This window comes from Thamnophis elegans, chromosome Z (assembly GCF_009769535.1).
Source record: "Thamnophis elegans isolate rThaEle1 chromosome Z, rThaEle1.pri, whole genome shotgun sequence".
NCBI lineage: Eukaryota > Metazoa > Chordata > Lepidosauria > Squamata > Colubridae > Thamnophis > Thamnophis elegans.
This window is the reverse complement of record NC_045558.1, coordinates 65,563,369-65,576,062: the sequence shown is the minus strand read 5'-3', so window position 1 is coordinate 65,576,062 and position 12,694 is coordinate 65,563,369. Positions and strand designations below refer to the sequence as shown.

The window sequence follows — 12,694 nt, the reverse complement described above, 5'->3', positions numbered from 1 at the left end:
ATATGGATTCCAAAAAGAACCACAAAAATTAGGCAAGATTTTACAAGTTACAGAGGATAAATTGATTAAGATACAATTATTTATTGAATTATAGAATAGAGGAGGAGGCAGTTAAAGAAAATATGATAACATGGGCCAAAAACTTCGGCTAAGTATTGAATTGGGGAAATGGGAGAAACTTTGGAATGAAAATTATAAATTGACAATGTCAGTAACTATAAGGAAAATATGTATAAGATGTTCTACAGGTGGCACCTCCCCACAGCGAGATTGGCCAAAATGTACCTGAGCATATCACCAGACTGCTGGAAATGTACATAAAATCAAGGAACATTCTACTATATGTGGTGGACCTGCCCAAAAGTAAAACAATATTGGAATAGATTTTAAAAAATGGCTTAAGGAGAGAACCCAGAATCGTAGTAGAGAACCCAGAAGCGTTATGGCGGAACGGGAGTGGAAATAGTGAGTTCCAAAGAGTCTCATGAAAACTCCAGCCAGTGAACCGTCATTGGAAGGCCCCTTGAGCCAGAACCATCCTGAAGGAACAGTAAAAAAAGAGAGGCATTTTGTGACTGCGAGAAGCAAGGCAAGCTCCTTGGCAGCTCCAAAACAAAGCTCTCTAGATCAGCGACGGGGGTGGCAGCCATTTTCAATGACCGTTCTGAAACCAAGTTTAGAGCAGGAGCAGTGACTGGATGGAGTGCGGAGACCAGGAAGAAGGCTGGCCAACCCAAGGGTAAAGAAAAGCTTTTCATTTGGAACTTAAATTTTTTTGGGGGGAGATTTAAAGCAGCGGCTAAGAGGCACTTGAAAAATGAATAAAGGGAAAAGGAAGGGAAAAAATGGTGACTGCCCAAAAAGATTGTGGCCAAAATATTTGGAATTTAAACATTTTTTTTTAAACGAGAAAATAGAAAGACCTATATTGAATGGATTGGAATTTTTGACTCTTGAAAATATTGACAATCTATTGATTTGACTGATTGGGGGATTGTAAACGCCATCTACTGCAGGAAGAAAGTACAATAACATCTGGCAATAAATAACAGTGGAAAAATTTAACCCTGAATACAGAGTACAGAAAAGATAAGTTGAAAAGCTCTAAGGAGTATACAGCTTGTCTTTGTTGTTTTGACTTTGTTTTGCTGAGACTGAGAAAGAAAGTTAAAAATTTGAAATAGGCTGATCTACCCTGGGATTGGATATTACAGCTGGAAAATTTGGAAACAAGACAGAGACTCAATTAATTGTGGTAAAATACAAAATATTTAAAAAAATTATTAAACTTGTTAAATTTGAACATGGAATGTGGGAGGTTTGAAGAAACACTTGAAATATTGAAAGATGCATGCTCAACACTAAAAAGTATTAAAGAACCAGAAAAAACATTGAATTATATAGAACAGGATGTTGAAACTGATAAAGGGAAATACAAAAGAGAGGCAAAAGACTAATAGGAGGGGGGGGGAATCTGAAAATAAAAGCCAGCTAGACAATCACACTGGGATTCTCAGAGACATAAAAAGAGCAGAGAGAGCAAAAGGAAAATACTATCAAAGAAAAGAACAACCCAAAAGCAAAGAGAAAAATAGTGGGAAGCAAAAAAGAGGAACTTAAGGGAGGGTTATTCAAATAAATTATAGAAGAATGATAGGGGAAAATCAGAAGACATACAAAAGGAGAAAAAAAAGGAGAAAAAAGGGGAACCTAAGAATAGGAAATAGAAGGAGAAAACAAAGCTGAAGAAAAATAGAACATTAAATAAAGCAAGAGATGAATTAAGAGAAAATGGTTAGGAAAAGAGAAAGGTTAAAAAAAGAGATATTGGTAGAAAATGAAATATGTTCATATATAGCTAAATAAGATATTGTTGTATGGATAACCAATTATGTAAAAAATTATATTAAAATGCAATTTGATGATATATGCTGCATATAGAAACTAGAAATAACAAATGGAAAATGAAATGATAATAGTTGGTATACTTTTTTATGAAATGGCAAAAAAATGATTTTGTTTATTTGTTAAGAAAAAATTAAATTTAAGATAGAAATTTGGAATGAAAATGTGAGGCCAAAATTAGAAATGATGTGGTGTAAAATTAATTACGTATAAGAGAGAATGTAAAAAGGGGAAAAACCAGGTCAATACTTTTGTTTGTAAAGGTTTTTTAAATTTGTAACAAAAAATAAAAAAAATATACACAAAAAAAAGAAAATGGCTCGAAGAAATAACCAAGCAGCAAATAGACATGAAACCTGAATTATTTTTTTTGAGGGGACTATTGACAGGGAAATATGATAAGAAACACGATATCTAATTTTACATATCATAATGGCAGCCAGAATTATATATGCACAAAAATGGAAGAATAATTTTGCTCCATCAAAGGAAGAAGTGATAAGGAAGGTCCTAGAGTGTGCAGAGATGGATAGCCTCACAAAAAAGATCGAAGGTAAAGGATAAACAGATTATTATAAGGTATGGAATGAATGGTATAAACAGAGGACAGGTGTAAAGCTTAAGGAAAGATTAAACAAAAAAGATACAGGAGTTAGAAATTAGTAATAAAAATGTATAAAGGGAAACAACATACAATGAATGACTATAACTCAAGAAATTAATATATTTGTATATATAAAAGCACTGGAATGTATAGATAATGGCATATAGGAGTGTGGGGAGGAATGCACAAATGGATGTATACCAATATGGAAATGTTGAATAGAAAGAAACTGTTAAAATTGTTTCATTTTTGTTTTTAAAAACTGTGTAATAAAAATTATTTTTTAAAAAGAAGACAAAGAAACAACTGCTGTTTGAACTGAGCTCTTAGACTAACCCTGTGGATCACAAGTAATAACTGATCTGGAGGAATGGTTGGTGTTTGAGAGAATTGGACCCTTAGTTGGTTTCTTAACTTATTGGGCATGTGAGGGATAGTGGTTTTTTTATATTGTTTATTTTTTCTCCTTAACAAATTTAAATAAACTTTCTTGTTGTTGTTGTTGATGATGATGATAAATTAATTAATCCACTGGTCATTGTTTTACCTGTATCCAAAAAGTCATGGGAACATAAAGTGGAAAAAAATTATCGAAAATGAGAAGGTGAAGATCTTGTGGGACTTTCGAATACAAATGGATCATCATATGGAGCACAACACGCCACATATCACGGTTGTAGAGGGCAGAAGTGTACAGTTTATTGATATCGCTGTTCCTGGTGATGCTAGTCGAAGAAAAAGAACTAGAAAAAAAAAAGAAATATCTCAACCTGGCCATTGAAACTACACGGCTATGGATGAAACATGTAACAATGATACCCATTGTCACTGGGGCACTTGGCACAATGTCCAAAATTTTTACAAGATATATCAACAAATTGCAGCTTCCTAGAATAACACCAGCTGAACTGCAAAAAACTGCGCTACTCGGAACATCTTATATTTTAAGAAGGTACTTGGTTGATACCTAGGACACTGGCAGCAAACTGTATCAACCATTAGCACCAGTCACTGGTATTTGTAATGCATTTTTGAATGTTCAGTTGGCTGAGTTTCATGTTTAATGAATAAAATATAATAATAATAATAATAACAACAACAACAACAACAACAACAACATGCACTGGCTGATTATTTAAAAGAAAGTCAAGAACATCTATTAATCGAAGTAAAGAACAAAAATCTACTGAAGGCCCAAGAGACGAAACAAGAATACAGAAAAGATGTGATAAAATCAAGAATGGAGAGTTGGCAGAACAAAGCACTGCATGGCCAATTTCTGGAAAAAATAAAAGATAAAGTGGACAGTGAACAAACTTGGTTATGGTTAACAACAGGTACATTAAAGAAAGAAACAGTGTCACTAATCCTGGCTGCGCAAGAACAAGCTATCTGCACAAATGCCATTAAGACCAAAATCGAAAAATCCTCTGATGATGCCAAATGCAGACTTTGCAAAGAAGCTGATGAAACTGTTGATCACATACTCAGCTGCTGTAAAAAAATCGCGCAGACTGATTATAAATTGCGGCACAATTCAGTAGCACAAATGATCCATTGGAATTTGTGCAAAAATTATAATATTAAAACAGCAACAAACTGGTAGGAACATCAGCCTGAAAAAGTCACCGAAAATCAGATGGTCAAGATCTTGTGGGATTTTCGCATACAAACAGACAAAATACTGGCGCATAATACACCAGACATCACACTGGTTGAGAAAAATAAGGTCACAATCATAGACATCGCAATACCAGGTGATATCAGGGTAGTTGAGAAAGAACATGAAAAAAATAGCAAAATACCAGGACTTAAAAATCGAAATTCAACGACTATGGCACAAACCAGCAGTGGTAATTCCAATGGTAATTGGCACACTGGGTGCTATTCCAAAAGCACTGGAATTACATTTAAAACAGTTAAAAATTGACAAAATCACCATCAGTCAAATGCAAAAAGCCGCACTGCTTGGATCTGCACGCATATTACAAAAATACGTTACGACGTCCTAGGCCCCTGGGTGAGGCCCGACTAGTAACCAATGCCAAATGCAGGGAAACAACTGGCCGCTGTGATACAATTGTATAATAATAATAATATAATGATTAATAATATTTAATAATATAATGATTAATAATATAAATACTAATATTACAATTATAATATTATAATTTTTGCACAAATTCCACAAATGATCCATTGGAATTTGTGCAAAAATTATAATATTAAAACAGCAACAAACTGGTGGGAACATCAGCCTGAAAAAGTCACCGAAAATCAGATGGTCAAGATCTTGTGGGATTTCCGTATACAAATGGACAAAATACTGGCGCATAATACACCAGACATCACACTGGTTGAGAAAAATAAGGTCACAATCATGGACATCACAATACCAGGTGATAACAGGGTTGCCGAGAAGGAACATAAAAAAATCGCAAAATACCAGGACTTAAAAATTGAAATTCAATGACTATGGCACAAACCAGCAGTGGTAATTCCAGTGGTAATTGGCACACTGGGTGCTATTCCAAAAGTACTGGAATTACATTTAAAACAGTTAAAAATTGACAAAATCACCATCAGTCAAATGCAAAAAGCCGCACTGCTTGGATCTGCACGCATATTACGAAAATACGTTATGACGTCCTAGGCCCCCCGTAAATCTTCGCACCATTTGGTATATCCTCGTTGTCGAGGGACGTCGAGCAGCTTGGATGGTACGCACAACCTCGTCCGACAATCCCTCAGCCCTCAGCAGGTTCCCCTCAAGTGCCAGACGGCCAACTGGAGCCACTGGGGTTCCGGATGGACGATGGCCCCCTGGCTGAGGGAGATTTGATCTGGATCAATGAGGCGCTACGAGGAGCACCTCCGCCCCCTCCGCTGTGATCTTGTGGAGAACCTGCGGAAAAAGAGGGAGAGGAGGGAATGCGTAGAGGAAGCTCTGGGGCCAGCTGCAATGAAGGGCATCCGTCCCCTCCGCCTCTGGTGAATGGAAGCGAGAGAAGCGGGAGAAGAACTGCTGTAGTTGGGTGTTGTCCTTGGTGGCAAATAGGTCGACTAGTGAAAGGCCGAATCTGTGAGACAGTTGATCGAACAGAGCAGGATCCAGCCGCCATTCTGCGGTGTCTATAGTGGTCCTGCTCAGCCAGTCCGCTGTTGTTCACTCCGGAGATGTGGTCAGAGCGGAAAGACTCCAGATGTCGTTCCGCCCAGCGACCCAGGGCCTCTGTTTCCGCCATCAGTCTTTTGGATCTGGTGCCACCCTGGCGGTTGATGTGCGCCTTCGTGGCCACACTGTCCATCATCAAAAGAGCATGGCGGTGATGGATGGACCGGTGGAAGCGTCGAAGGGCCAACCTCGCTGCTTGCAGCTCCAGGAAGTTGATGCTGCAATTCGACTCCGCTGGGGACCACTTGCCCTGAACCACAAGATGTCCCATGTGCACTCCCCAGCCGGCGAAACTGGTGTCTGTGGTAATGACCAACGGTCGGGCTCCTTGAATAGATGTCCTTTGAGGAGTGCAGGTGATGTCTACCACCGGAGGGACCTCTTCACCGTCTGTGGTAGGGAGTCAGTCTGGTCGAATTGCTCCTGCTGGCTCTCTGGTGGGGTAGAAGAAGCCACTGCAGCACCCTGGAATGGAGGCGAGCCCAGGGAACGATAGACAGGCAGGAGATCATTTTCCCCAACAGCTGGGAGAGGAGGACCACCGGAACCTGCCTCGCATGTATCACCTTGTGGGTCATGGACCTGAGGGCTTCTAATCTGTCCTGGGATAGGAAGACTCTGCAGGACATAGTGTCTATCACCGCCCCCAAATGGTTGATTCTGGTGGTGGGCATAAGGTGGCTTTTCTCTAAGTTCAGGGAAAAACCGTGGTTTCTGAGTATCCTCATTGTGATGTGAAGATCCGCATGGCCTGCCGCCTGGACGGCGACTGAATGATGATGTTGTCCAGGTAGCATTGAAGCCTTATGGGCCTGCGTCTGAGATGGGTCTCCACCTCTGCCAGGACCTTCGTGAAGGTCCTGGGTGCTGAAAAGAGGCCAAATGGAAGGGCCCTGTATTGAAAGTGGTGGCCAGCATAAAAGGAGTGCAGGAACCTCCTGTGCCGGGGGTCAATGGGAATATGGAGGAAAGCCTCCCTCAGGTCAATAGAGGTGAGGAGGTCTCCCTGGCGGATCCCCACCAGGATTGACTGGAGGGATTGCATCTTGAACCTCCGGTAGGCGAGGTGCCTGCTGAGTTTATTGAGGTCCAAGATGGCCCTTCACCACCACCACCCGAGTTCTTCAGGACCAGGAAAAGATTGGAGTAATACCCGATCCCTTTCTGGTCGGGGGGCACCTGCTCTATTGCATTGATCTCCAGGAGATATAGGATCTCCTGGTTCATCTGCTCCCTCTTGAGAGGACATGAGGAGGTAGGACACCTGATAAAGTTCCTGGGGGGAGGGGAGAGGAATTCCAGAGAAAGACCCTCCCTGACAATCTGCAGGACCTAGGCGTCCTGTGCTGTCTGGGCCCAATGGGAGGCGAACAGTTGGAGTCGACCCCCAATGGGTGACGAGCTTGGGAAGTCATTTAGATTTGCGGAAGGGCCTGTTGGAGGCACCCTCGCAATTGAATTTACGAAATCCAAATTGTTGCCTGCCTCTGTCTGGAAAGGAAGACCTGTCCTGAGCTCTATCCCCCGACTGCCCGGAAGACCTATTGGGGGAGGTGAAGGAAGAGGAGGTGAAAGGTTCTGAGGGCTGAAAGGACTGCCTTCTTGGGTATATGGCAGACTTACAGTCCTGCTTTTTAGAAGTTGATGGTAGGACCTTCCTCTTGTCCTTTGACTCAATGAGGTAAGGGTCCAGAACTTCTCCAAATAATTTTGATCCCTTAAAGGGAGCAGAGGCCAATTTCCATTTATGCTTTTGGTCCACTTGCCAATGTCGGAGCCAGAGCAAACGGCGGGACATGACATTCGCAGCCAGAGCCCTGGAGGCAAATTTGGTGGTGTTGAGGGTGACATCCGCTGCATACTGTGAAGCCGCAATAAGCTTGGCCATGTCCTGTTGGAGACGCGTGTCTCCCGCGGGGATTTTGTTCGCGAGTTCACACAGCCAAATCACTGTGGCCCTGCTAAAGAATGAAGCGGAAGAAGACGCCCTAATGGCCCAAGCCGCCGCAAGATGAGTCTTGTGGCAGACCTTCTCCATCTTCTTATCCTTTGCTTTGAGACCCTCTAACAGGTCTGCTGGAAGAGAGGAGTTAGAGGTAAGGGCTGTAATAGGGGGATCCACAGTCGGAAGGGCCAGGAGATCCTCCAGGACGGGCTCCATCGTATAAAGCTTCTTGTCCACCCCGCTGGGAGAGGACAGTGTGGCAGGTTGGGTCCACTGGTGCCAGATAAGGTCTAGAAACAAGCCAGGGACCAGCACCAGCTCCTGTTGAGGAGTTGGGACATCAAACATGGCCTCGTTTGGATTTACCAGGGCCAAATCAGCTGGAGGTGGAATGAGTTTGGATTTAATACCCACCATGGTGGTCGCCTTGACCTTACGAAGAACAGATTTGAAAAGGCTGGGCTTGAAAAGGCCCGAGAAGGCAGGTGCATCTGGGGTAAGATCCTCATCCTCCAAGAGCCCCTACCCCACCTGATCAGAATCTTCCAAGGCCGAGGCCTCACTAACCACGGATGACTCTAGGGAGGGATGACAAACCTGTTTAGCCAGGGGAGGCCTGCCCTGATCGGAGGGAGAAGCGACGGGAGCCACCGAAGGTTTGTCGTGATCCCACATGCCATCCGCAATGCCCTTTGCGATGGCGCGTACAACCACGGCTCGCATGCGGGCGGACAATTCGGGTTCCTGGTCCGAGTCTGGATCCAGGACAACAGACTCTTCCATATGAGTGGGAAGGGTCCTCAATTGACTCACCCCGGGGGAGATCCTCAGGGACAGGGTCTTGGTTGTGAGACCAAGAGGGGGCCGGGGATGTTCAGTCCACAACCAGTCCGGGGGACAGGACTTGGGACTCTACCTCTCAGCCATCATGGCCATAGGATCCCTCCTAGGGAGGGGAAGGACGAAGGACAAAGGAATCTCCAGGAGGAGGAATCTGGGGAGTGTCCTTTGCTGCCAGGCGCCGGGCCTTCTCAAATTGCTTGTCAAGAGCCTGTTGGTGCCTTGCAGGGTCTCTGGCCTCAGCCACTGTAGGGGCCTTGAGGGAATGTGCCTGGGGGGGGCACCCTACCAGCCCCACTGCCCTTGGGAGGGGGAGAAACCTTGTCATGGCCCTGGGAGGGTTCTGGTCTACAGGCTGATGGACAAGATGAACCGGGCATTTCCATTGTCAATGACCACACAGGCTGCTCTGTCAAGCGCAGGCCGATAGCAGGAATAGCTAAGGCTGTTATTGGCTACACTGTAATACAAAAGGAAAATTATTTATTAAATTGAGCAAGAAACATGCAAGGGCAAAAAAACAATTTAATCCACCCATTACACCTGATCATACATAAGGTCAGTGCCAGTGAGATTACAGAGAGGTTGCGTATTGCAGCGTTAGGCTGACAGGCCAGTCAGGAGAGCAGGGAGACCCAGGCCTTTGAGCAAGCAGGAAAAAAGGGGACAATGCCTGAGAAGCCTCCCTGTGCCAGTGCGGTGGCCTCAAGTAGACCAGGGCCCCAGCGCCGCGTTGGTAGCGATGAAGGTGGCAGGTGGATAGGTGGCAACCCCGGGCTGGCCCCCTGCCACCCAGCGGGCTCCTGACACAGTGTGGCTGTGCGGCCTACAACTCAGCCAAGAAAGGGTGCAAAAGTCACTTAAAATGACTGCTGCGCAGTGAGGGGAATCAAGGAGGCCAATGCGGCGATCGTTCAGCCATCTGGCGATCACTCACTCCTCCGCAGCAGGCAATAGAGAGAATGGGCCAGAAAAAGCGAAAAAACTATGAAAAAATAATAAATAGGGACCATGGGGAGCTGCTGGCTCACAACAAACCTCTGCCACTTCTGCCGCGCCTTTTAAAAGCATGCGGCAAGCCTCCGAAGCCGACCCAAACGGAGCGGCATGGAGAGCCCTCCCCCCAGCACGCTTACCTCCTGACCTCGTGGAGGCTCTTTTCAGCAGAGAATAGATCACTTGAGAAGAGTGGAAGGAGAGGAAAATTGGAATAGGTTAAAGGAAAAGTCAGGAAGAAAGGAGATTCCAAGCCAAAAAAATTAGGATTAATTCAGCTGGAGCTCACACAAATGCTTCCGAACGGGCAAACTGAGGAAAAATTTCTGGGGAGCAATCACACCAGGAGGCGTGGTGAGGAAAAAGTTTCCTCAGTTTCCAGGGCAACCAGACTGAATTAACCCATTGCTTGGACTCTTCAAGCGGTGCACAGGAGAACATGTCGATTGGTTACAAATACATTTTGTGGGTTTCTTCCATAATCATTCAAATTGAATTGTACATTTTAAAATTTATGTATCTTACTATCACTGTACCACAATTTTCATTTGGTTACAATTATTTAAACGTGCTTTTATCTAAAATCATTTGTATTTAAAGACACAACCACCTACTGGCATACATTCGCAATCTCAGTAAACCTGCAATGACTTTACACCTTTATAACATTCTAAAACAAAATCAGTTAGTAGGATATCTAAGCGTTCCTTCCCCATTTTTTCCCCCAACTCACAGATTAAAGCTTATGTCCAATTTGCTTTTACTAGTACAGCACACATGTATATATCATTAAACATTATCCATTAACATTTCCTTGTTATTATTGTAGTTAACTTAAAAAATTATTTACTATTTATATCATCTCTCCTCTCATCAGGCCCAAAAGAGATTATACCTTTATAGCAAACTCTAAACAAGAATTTATTAATAAAATTTATAGGTCTTTTCCCTAAATCCCAAATTACAATTTGTATCCAAGTTATTTTTACTAATTAAGGTTATCATTTCATTATTATTATCATTGTTAATTATATGTTAACAAAATGAACATTTAATAAGAATCTAAAACAATCTACAAAATGCTAACATTCCTACTTATTAATCGCCAAAGTATCGGTTAACATTTCCTTATTATTATTGTGGTTAACAAGAAAAAAATTATTTACTATTTATATCACATCTCCTCTCTTTAGACCCAAATTAATTATACCTTCATAACAAAGTCTAAACAAAAAATTATTAATAAAATTTATAGGTCTTTTCACCAAATCCCAATTTACAATTTATGGCCAGGTTACTTATACTAACTAAGGTTATCATTTCATTATTATTGTCATAGTTAATTATATGTTAATGAATAAATATTCAATGATAATCTAAAACAGTCTACAAAATACTGAAATCCCTACTTATTAATCCCAAGAATTAGCTAACTTTTTATCGTCAGCTTTCATTATCAACCTGTATCTTTCCAGTAGCAAAACAGTCTTATCTCTCTTGCCAGTTGTTGTGTCAATTCTCTTTTCAGCTCCTTTCCAAAGTTTTTATGAACTTCTCTCCGCACTTTATTGCTTAAAAGATCTCTCAAAGAGTCTCGTTGCCCTTGAATTGTTATTAACATTAGCTTATCTTTGATCGTCAAACTTTTTTCTGAATAGGTTTCTCTTCTTAACTCCATCCTTATTGGTCTTTTTTTTCCTCCTGTATCTTGAAATCTGGGATAAAGCTCCAAATTGTCAAATTCACTTCTCCTTCTTTCCACTTTGACCCATATTTGCTCCATTAATAAGTTCATCTATTGTATGGTCTTTATCTTCTATATTTTCATTCTCTTCTTTAATTTTTGGGGTTCCAACCCCTTCATCTTTTGCTGTGATAAACAATAGTCTATCCAACTTCTTCTCAAATCACCCAAATCCTTCTAAAATATTTTGAATTCCAACCAGGATATTTTGAAATTTTAAAGTTTCCTCATCTGAATATTGATCCATTTTTTCCAAAAGAAAAGAAATAGAAAAAAAGAAAAAAAGAAGTCTAATAGCCACTGCCACTCTAGCCTTCCAAACTTCTTTTGGGAATATATCTATATTTATTTTAAGTCTTAAGCACAAGTTCTTTTGTACTCTTCAAAGTAGAAGGGTTCTTATCTTTTTCTTTCTTTTTCCTTCTCTTGCCAAAATATTTTCCAAGAGCACCTGCAAAAAGCAATTCGTGCCCTTGAATCTTTATCAGATTTTGTAAACAAGTTGCAAACCCTTCAGTTACAAAGTCAGTGAGATCAAATAGGAGTGAACAAAGGATACATTGTTTTAAAGATAAAAAACTTCAGACTCAGGCTTCCGAATGGCAGATTCCACTTTTTTATACTTTTTCTCAAATTTATGGAAAACAAAAATCTTTAAATGTCTTTGGTGTAATTTTATAACAAATAGAAGGGAGAATTTGTTAAAATAAAATAAAAAAAGTTTTAATTTAAGCCAAAAAATAAAGTGGTAAAAAATAGAGGAAAAAAAAACAGTCCAGTCACTTCAAGCGGAGAAACAGGAAACATTACAATCACTTTAATCCACAAAACATCATTGCAAGCAAGAACAAAAACTTTCTAAGGCAGTCCAATAAGGATTAAATTTGCCGCTTTATTCTTTACTGAGAGGACTAATTTATCTTTTAAAAAAAGGTTTCTTTGGGCAATCTTTCTGAAAGGAAAAAAAACCCTCACCTGATGGACTCACTTTCACTTCCCTCTGGAGCCATCTCCGACTTCGTCAGCCAGGGAGCTGCCTGTTTGCCATCGGTTTGAAGCGCTTCCCTTGGGTCAATCAGGGACTTTGCAGTCACCATCTCTCCAGGACGGTTTAGGTCGTACAGGACCGTCCAGAGGCAACAGTGTCAACGGCAGTCTTGGACAGTCAAGACCTCATGTTGTGTTGTTGCGACGTTGGCTCCTCCTCAGGGCTGTCTACTTTTTAAGGTTTCAGAACATTGAAAAGGAAAAGGGAGAGGATCTCCCAGACATGATGACTGGGCTGATGGCAGATACTTTAAACTATGGTAAGCAGGAGATGGATGCAGAGATAAATGATATATTTAGAACTCATACGAGCTATGTGAGAAGACATAAACTTCCAAGAGAGGTACGTGTGAGATTTGTTAAAAAATTGACGAGAGGTGAAATACTTAAAAAGGCAAGAGACGAACCATTGTAATACAGAGGGAAGGAAATAATCGT

The 12,694-nt window shown here is 41.5% G+C and overlaps 1 protein-coding gene across 2 annotated transcripts in view; it reads right to left on the bottom strand.

The window, feature by feature from the left end:
• The window catches only part of AVL9 (AVL9 cell migration associated), a 159,791-nt gene that overhangs the window by 121,059 nt on the left and 26,038 nt on the right, over positions 1–12,694 (bottom strand). The window contains exon 1 of one of the 2 annotated variants that reach the window (XM_032235108.1): positions 12,185–12,390. The exons of the other annotated variant lie outside the window; for it this stretch is intronic. The gene's annotated coding sequence lies outside the window, so the exon portion shown is untranslated. Of the gene's footprint in view, positions 1–12,184; positions 12,391–12,694 lie in introns of those variants that run through there. 2 annotated transcript variants of the gene reach the window in all.